This window comes from Humulus lupulus, chromosome 6, assembly GCF_963169125.1.
Source record: "Humulus lupulus chromosome 6, drHumLupu1.1, whole genome shotgun sequence".
Lineage (NCBI taxonomy): Eukaryota > Viridiplantae > Streptophyta > Magnoliopsida > Rosales > Cannabaceae > Humulus > Humulus lupulus.
In genome coordinates, this window is record NC_084798.1 from 54,855,433 (window position 1) to 54,864,118 (window position 8,686).

Consider the following 8,686-nt stretch of genomic DNA (forward strand, 5'->3'; position numbering starts at 1 on the left):
TCTACTATATTCAGGGGTCGGCAGCCTCCTTTACTTGATACTGTAGTTGTATGTGTGTTGTTGGAGGGTTGCAATAATTGTAGCAGCAATGTGTGTACAATTTCTTCATGTTTTAAATCTCTCGGTAGCAATTCCCCACTTGCTTCAAAATCAATGTAATTCTTGTTGTCATCCCATTTTCCATTGCTCTGAATAGGGATTCGTAGTGATTCCATTCCCTAAAATGTAAACAAAACAAGTATATTATTTTCAACAACACGTAAACAACATAACTACATGCTACAACAACGAGTAATGAATCAAGATTCCATACCACACTCACTGTTTTTGTAATAATGCCCAAAATTTCAATTTAGTGTATATCCTTCTAGATTTGATTAGAAAAACTAAAATAATTTTGACTATATTATATTGCAACATAATTTGGTGAATAATATAGACAACTTATATGAAAAAAAACATACCCGATTAAACTATTTTGTTAAGATTAATTGATATGGAAACTCTTTTTCATGAATTTCTCCCTTGATTTGAATTGTTCTACAAAATTTAAGACGTGAACTATAAGTTTTTTAGTCAGATTTGATGATTGAATTTTTGCCAAATTGTAATTTGGGTTCTCGATTGCTTACCTATTTTTTTATTGATTTTCTCCGAGATTAAATGTTGCCTTGTCATTTCTAGGGAGTTTTTCTTGTCTTGTTGATAAATATTGCTGCACAATAAGATTGTCGACATTAATGGAGTTTTAACGTTGTCAGAGCTCGTTGGCATTTGAACATATATTGCTATTGTTGCTGTCAAATCAAGATCGCTGGTAGCTATGCTGTTTTTCCCGTTTCGCCTGCGAGAGAATGGTGAGGAATTTCAGTGAGCAAACAATATTATTGTAAATAAAACTTTTGTATCGTACAACAATTATTTTTTTCCGTGTGACGATAAAATTGTTATTTTTAAATATTATTTCGTTATAACAGAAAAAATCCTCTTTATGAATTCAAACCCAAATCAAATATGCATATCTCGTATGAGTATTCAAAACATAATACAAAGAACAACACTCGATTTTCGGTATATATATAGGGAGTTTTTTGGTGGGGCATTATTTTTAATACTACTGGTAGGGTTGTTTCTATTTTGAGTAATGGAGAAATTATAACCTAATTTTTTTATATGACGGTGTACATGATAGTTATCGCAGTCATCCCACCAATTTTCAAAAAGTTCCAAATAATTTAGGGTGTTGAATTCAGGATTCAAACAATCTATTTTAAACATGTATAAAAAAAATCACACACATGTACAACTAACTTTTTGAACCATGATTTCAGTACTTGTTGACGCCGTTTTTTGTCATCTTAATTATGAAGAGGACTAAACAATGATTTAGAGAAAATAGAAGAAATTAAAGATTTTTACATGGTTCAGCAGTTAAAATCAGCCTACGTCCATGAGTCACTATTATTATGAATCCTCTCTCAAAGCTTTGAATGAAAGCAATTTGGCAGAGTTTCTCCAGTACAATTTGTGCGTCCCTACAAATGAATCAGTCTAGGCTATTTATAAACTTTGTTGTAGAAATGTCTTCCCCCCAATTCAAGGAAGGGACAATCAAATATTAAAATTTGAAATAAATACATTCAATTCGTTAATTACGCAATATCCCATGATAATAAGGATTCAATATACATCATTAACGAATCCCATAATAGGGATTTCCTAACAACTATTATGTGTGGTAAGCGCGCCGTTAAGCTTGAACGTTGCATTTATGCACTTTTGAGACTATCCAAGCTTCAAGTTCATCCTTATAGTTGTTGCCTCCTCCTCTTTCATGAATTCATTCGAGCTCATTCTTAGGAGATGGTTGATATCTTTGAGCATGCGGCTCATGCTCGAACGCATATACCAAATATGGAACCATTTGACAATTTATAGAAGTGTATTACTAATACTTGGTAATCCCGAGCTCAACCTTTCGGAGCATACATTTTTACACTATATATTTAATCTCGATATTTAGGTGTAACCTTTTCCCCCTCAAAAGTATTGGTTCAAATCCTCTAAGAAGGAAACTTTTGAACTTCACTTTCGGAAAACTGCCCACCTACCACACTCGAGTGTGGACACGTGTCACTAGGGGATTGCTTACCAAGAGCACTCGAGTACTCTTTTATCTGGACACGTCCTTTCCTATTCTCCTTTTACCGCCATCTTCGAGTTTGAGTAGAGTCTATCAGATCTTTTTAATTTATCATGCAACAATCCAGATTTATTCGACTTTAACTATTCCTCTTGCCTATATATATGTCCTTTGTTCTTCTCAATTTTTCACCTTAGATTTTTAACTTTCAGAAAAGAAAACATGAACCAGAGCTTCCTCTCTTTGCATCTTCTCCAAACCAAAGAAACAAAGAAACCTCACCACTTTCGACTCTCTAGGATCATTTTTGCTCCCCTTATATAGTTGACAATCTCTTCGTTCCCACAATCAACATTGTGTAAGTTCCTTGATCTTTACCACTCATCATTTTTTATAAGTTTCTTCTTTGTTTGTAAGAAAACTTCTCTGGTTCCTACCGGATTCTTGAAATTTTCTTTGGAATAGGAAGATTTTGATTTGTGTAGGCTTGCATTGATAAGAAACATGTTTTAGGCAAAAAAAATTGGTAAAAACAAGTAAAAATGGAACCTTATTTAGGTTATGGTGTATTAGGTTATAGGTTTCGTGTAGCTTAAGAAAAAGGGTTTTGGATTAGGGTTTCAACACACGTATCCCGATAATATCTCCTTTTTGGGTAGCTGCCCACTTTTTCCTAGAAACTTGGGATACTCCAAACTGACAGTATCCGCCCCACTCTCACGTGGATACACTCGCGATGACCCGAACTTTTTGATAGTTTGGTGTTGGCATTTGAGTTAATCTCACTATTTCGAGCCTTCGGGCTCAATTAATACGATCTCGTTATCTCGAGCCTATAAACTCAAGTTATCGATACTTAATTTTTCCAATCTTTTAAATAATGGGGCCTCACCTTTTTCTTTCTTGTTAGATGTCACGATCTTTAGAGAATCGTTGGGGCACAAGCTTGCAATCCCTTATCACCCACCATCCTCGACCTAAATCATCGTTTACATGAAACTAGTGGTTGATCTGAGAGCCCAAAGAACAACTCGAACAGGAAGACATTTGAGGCGACTTTCAACATCAGATCGACGATGTCGAAGAGGGAAAAAGAAAATAGATTTGAGTTGCTGTGTATCTTGACCCGAACCCTGAGATCTGGCCAAGTCCTTTAGATCCCAATTGTATGGTCACCATAACATTTTCCTTAGGCGACCTTTCATTCAACCTCATGGAGAGCACTTCAAACTAGCCAATCACACACACAACCTCTAAAGACCTTTCCATTCCAGTGTCATGGAGTTCTTTCTTCGAGGCGGAACATTATCAGAGTTCAGTCACCTCTACCGGGCATATTTCAGAATTGTTGTACTACCATTGGTTAAAGTTATTTGGCAAACTAATTTGTCTGCCCGCAAGCTCCAACCAAAGGAGTTGTTTCGCTCTAGGTGAAAACGACCTTGAGAGGAAGGTTCAGCTCACGGCCTGGAGTCGCGAGCACATGAGAGCTGGGGCCTTACTGCCCCTAAGGGACTACTTCTAGAGGTTCATGGATTGTGTTGCATCGCCCCATTCCAACTCTAGACCAATTCATACAGAGTCTTCGCTGGTCTGACATCATTGTACCATGAGATGAAGTGGGAGGGACCCTCGGCACAACAGATTCTCTATCTCTTCTGCCTCAAATGCAATCCCTCATGAGCTCATGGCGGCGATGGCTTTTACTACCTCTCGAGCTATCCAAAGGAGAAGCAGTTCTTTGAGGATATTCCTAATCATCCTCCAAACTTCAAAACCTTCTTCTTCTGGACAGACGACCTCGCTCCTTCCCGATTCTACTTCTTTCAACGTATTCATAAGTATCTGGTCAAAGTTCATTTTGATTTCTTTTTTCATTCAAAGCTCTAAATGCTCACTCAAATCTTCCATGCAACCAACTATCACTGACCACTGAACAAAAAGGCCATGAAGGACAACAAGGAGGCGATTCTCAAACTCCCCTATGGTCGGCAGTCCCTCACCTACCTCCTTTATGAGGATAAACTCTGAGCATGCAGTCTTTTGGGTGAAGTAATAAATGAGTTTTAGGCTTATGGTTTAGTTTTTTGGAAGGTATTCATTATTTTAGGCCTACTTGAGGCAATTTGGCACTGTCAATAGCGCTACAACGCCCAAAACCTAGTGCTACAACACTATCGATGCAGTTTTGAGATTTTTAGCCACTTTTAGAAGGACAAAACGATTTTTTCACTGCGGAGCATTGGAAAGCTATTTAAGGGACATTATTCTACGAATTTAGCAGGCATCTTTAGTTTTATAAATCCTAGATCTAGAAAAGACTGTTGTAATTAAATTTCTTTCTCTGGTTTATGACTTTCTAGATTTCTTCTTCATCTGAATTCTTTAGGTTATTTCTATGAACAATTATTTGAATTTTATTTTCATTATGTTATCTATGAGCTAAATCTTTTATATATGGATTAATGTAGTCACTTGAATTTCAATTTAATTTTATTATGATCTTCTATTGATACTTCTTTTCTATTCTAAACCAAAGTATAGATCTTATCAATGAAGAACTTCAAAAAATCTAAACCGATACTTAGAGAACTGTTGCAGAAAGAAAATGGTGAAAATAACTTGTATTTATTATGGTATGATGCTATAGTATTTTTTCCAAACGCCTTCCATGTGGAAGTGTGGTTCCTTTTATAGTGGGCTCTAATGGCCCCTGATACATTGTGGTCCAGGGGACCAGATGGTACGCAAGTACACTGTCAGGAGAGTGGTCTCAGGGGTAGTGGTGTTGGAAGAGTGGTGGTTTGCTCTAGTACGTGCAGGGGTCTACAAAAGTACTCCTTTCTTGGTACCATATTATGCCTCCACTACTTGTTGGGTACGGATCTCATAAGCGTGCTGAGGGAGTCTTAACCATGTACCATTCTTGTACTGCCACTACCTGTCTAGTGTGGACGCCGTATCATCCATACTCTAACTCTTCTTTGTTTGTACGCTCATTTCCTACCTCTTCTGGCTTCATGGTCACCACGTGGACACCCCTAAGGACGAGGCTAGTGTGCGAGATCAGGACACCACAATGACCACAGCGTGATTGTTGCGCGTGGCGTCTTGGGGCATCTTGGGGGCCGTGAGACGCTTGTCTCCTGGTGGTGTCGCGAGGTGCCCGGGGCTCCTGGGGTGCGCGAGCTGCTAGGGGCGCCCGAGGCGTGCGAGGTGCCTGGGACGCCCGAGGCGCGCGGGGCGCCAGGGGTGCGTGGTACGCCAGCGATGCATGGGGAGCGTGGGGCGCGCGAGGCACCAGTGACGTGCGAGGCGGTTGCTTGGCGCGTGGGGCGCGCGAGACGCTAGCGGGAGTCCGAGGAAAAATGGTCATTTGGAGCAGGTTTGATTTGGGCACTACTTTGAGGGATCAAAGGGAATTCAGACATGGTTGCTTTGGACCTTCCAGGGACCTTAGACATGAGATGTGGGTTCTTTACCGGTGTTGAATTTTTAGCATCCACACTTGCCCCCCAGTCTATGAGAGAGTCTTCAGGCTCTCTTGTAGACTTTTCTCTTTGATTCTTATAAATAGGCCTTCATGCCTAGCCTATTATTTGCATCTTACCTCTTCAGCTTAGTGGTTTTGGGATCCTTGCTCCTTTCAAGAGGTGAGGGGTTCAATCCCCCACAACCTCATTTTTGTTATCATTTCCCTTCTTTTTCCTCCCCTTTTTTTTATATATTTGAGTTAATTTTTTGTATGTCTATATCCATGCAGGCATTTGAGGAATAAAATGCCCTTTTTCTTTGTTTTTGCAGACGCGTACTTTCGGCCACTTGCCTCTTTTTGACCGTGACGGTGCTTTTGGCCCTCGATCTCCTTTCGACCACGAGAACACCTAATTTTGCTTGCTTGAGGTATACTTTCTTTTTCCCTTGTGTTTACTGGGTCCAAATTAGCACCACTTGGGTTGGGGTATGTTGAGTCTAGTTTTTGTCATGTTTAGGTGATGTTTTTAGTAGTCTTTTATTGTGTTTTTCTTTCATTTAGTGCGGGTTTATGCTTTGTTTGTCTGTCTTTGTGAATATCAAGAAGAATTGGGCACATAGAAGAAAATGTCAAAGAAAGGGCAGAAATAACCAAGTTTTTCATCATATTTCGAGAAAGAATGGTTCCCAACATAATTTGGAAGTGTTGGTGAATTTTTGGGATGAAAACTTGAAGAATTGAGAAATCCCTTAAGAGCCACGGCATGAGCAAAGTGGAGTCGTGGCTAGGTGGGAAACAGAACCAAAGTTTTTAAGGAAATCCTCAGGCCGCGGCATGGCTAGAGAGAGCCGCGGCATAGATGGGCATTTTGCCTAGAATTCGTCGACGCGGGCCGCGGCATGGCTACATAGGGCCGCGACATGGAAAGAGCTTTTTGCCCAGGAAATTGGACACGGGTCGCGGCATAGTGTATGTAGAGCCGCGGCCTGCCTCTTTAAAATTTGAGCCCTAGGTTTTAATATGGCGAAAAGAGAAGAGAAAAGGGGACGTACGGACGAGGGAGAGAAGTTCTGGTTTTGAAGGCTCAAGCTTACAGTATTTTCTACATGTTTTTCTTTTTCTTCCTGATGTTATCTTTAATTTTTGTTGTGATTAACATTATGGTTATGAACTAATTTTCTGTTTAGGATGTTTAATTGAATCACTTGAATCCCTGTTATGAACTAATGCAATTTCAATTTTCTTCCTCTTCAATCTTCTTCAATTCCATATAACCTATTCTTATAGATTGATTATTGATTGGCCATCTTTAGTCATTTACATATGTTTTTAAGTCAAAATCTGAGAAGTGAGATTTAATTCTGCTGTGGTTATATTGGACATAATTCTAATTTAGAATGAAAGTATCTAAATTAATTGTGTAACTGTTATTAAGTTGTTGAGATTAATGCTACCTATGTGGTTCAATTTACCATAGAAATATAGGAAATTGTCACCTAGGTTGAGTTTATAATTCATAGTATGATTATAGGCTGCTGTATCAACTTGTTAATTGAATTAGGTAAAAAGAAGAAGAATTCACACTTTGCATTAGGGAATAATAGGGAGGATAGTTGATGAGATTGAATATCGTAATTGTTTCTCAGTGATTAAATTTAAAGTTTTTTTTATTAGTTGTTATTCCATTCAATTTTCAATTATTGTTTCTGCAATTTATAGTTTCTTTTGTTGTATTTACAAAAATCAAGAATTTCAATTCATCAAATAGAATAAGAAATTAATTGACTGGTTATTGATAAATCAGTCCTTGAGGACGATACTTGGTTTTACCATTTTATTATGAATTTGCAACTGTGTGCACTTGCACAGCAAAAATATTGCAACAAGTTTTTGGCGCCGTTGCCGGGGACTGAAAATAATTATCAATATCAGTCTAATTAATTTTTATTCTAATTTGATTTTAATTTCTCTTGTTTCTAATCTGTTTAGTTGCTTAATTTTTCTACCTCAGGTGAATTTTGGTATATGCGTGGCAGAAAAAGAAAAAGACACACTTGTTCCTCTAAATCCTGAGATTGAAAAGTCTTGCAATCAAATCAGAAAGAACAAGAGAGAGGCCCAGAAATATGTGAAGATGGCACAGAATGAAGGGGATGGCAGGAATGTTCTAACTCCTGGAGTTGTACAAGGGGTTCAGGCTCAGACCAATGCTGAGAGGAGCCTGAGAGATTATGTGTTACCCACTCTGACGTGAGTACAAAATAGTATACGCCCACCAGCTGTAGAGGCCAACAACTTTGAAATAAAGCCCGCTATTCTACAAATGGTGCAGTCCTCTGTGCAATTCAATGGGTTGCCCTCTGAAGATCCTCACACCCATTTGTCCAACATTCTGGAGTTGTGTGGAACCTTCAAATATAATGGGGTGAGTGATGACGCAATCAAGCTTAGGCTTTTCCCATTTTCTCTAAGGGACAGAGCTAAAAGTTGGCTGAACTCTCTGCAGCCAAACTCTATTGTCACCTAGCAAGATCTAGCTCAGAAATTTTTGTCCAAATTCTTCCCTCCGTCCAAAGCTGCTAAATTGAGGGGATAGATAAATAACTTTTGCCAGAATGATGGAGAGTCATTGTATGAAGCTTGGGAACGGTTTAAGGAACTCCTGAGAAGATGTCCTCATCATGGCATTGAACAGTGGATGCTAGTACAGAATTTCTACAATGGTTTATGTCCTACAACCAGAACCATTATTGAAGCTGCAGCGGGAGGTACATTTATGAGTAAGAGTGCAACTGGTGCTTATGAGCTGCTAGAGGACATGGCCACAAACAATCATCAATGGTCTGAGGAAAGATCATCAGGAGTTAGAAAGGTAGCTGGGGTGCATGAGCTGGATGCAATCACTACTCTAACAGCGCAAGTAGCCTCTCTGACAAAGCAGTTACAACAGAGCAGTGTATCTGCTAATGCGGTTCAGATGGCAGTGAGGTGTGAAATGTGTGGTGGTGCTCATTCTGTCGATCAGTGCCCTATCTGTATGAATAATAACACCCCAATGGATCATGCCT

At 39.0% G+C, this 8,686-nt stretch overlaps 1 non-coding gene across 1 annotated transcript; it reads right to left on the reverse strand.

The window, feature by feature from the left end:
- Positions 1-8,199: 8,199 nt before the first annotated feature.
- LOC133787391 (small nucleolar RNA R71) lies at positions 8,200-8,306 on the reverse strand. The gene has a single exon (XR_009872416.1). It is a non-coding gene; the product is annotated as a small nucleolar RNA R71 (small nucleolar RNA).
- Between the last annotated feature and the right edge of the window lie 380 nt (positions 8,307-8,686).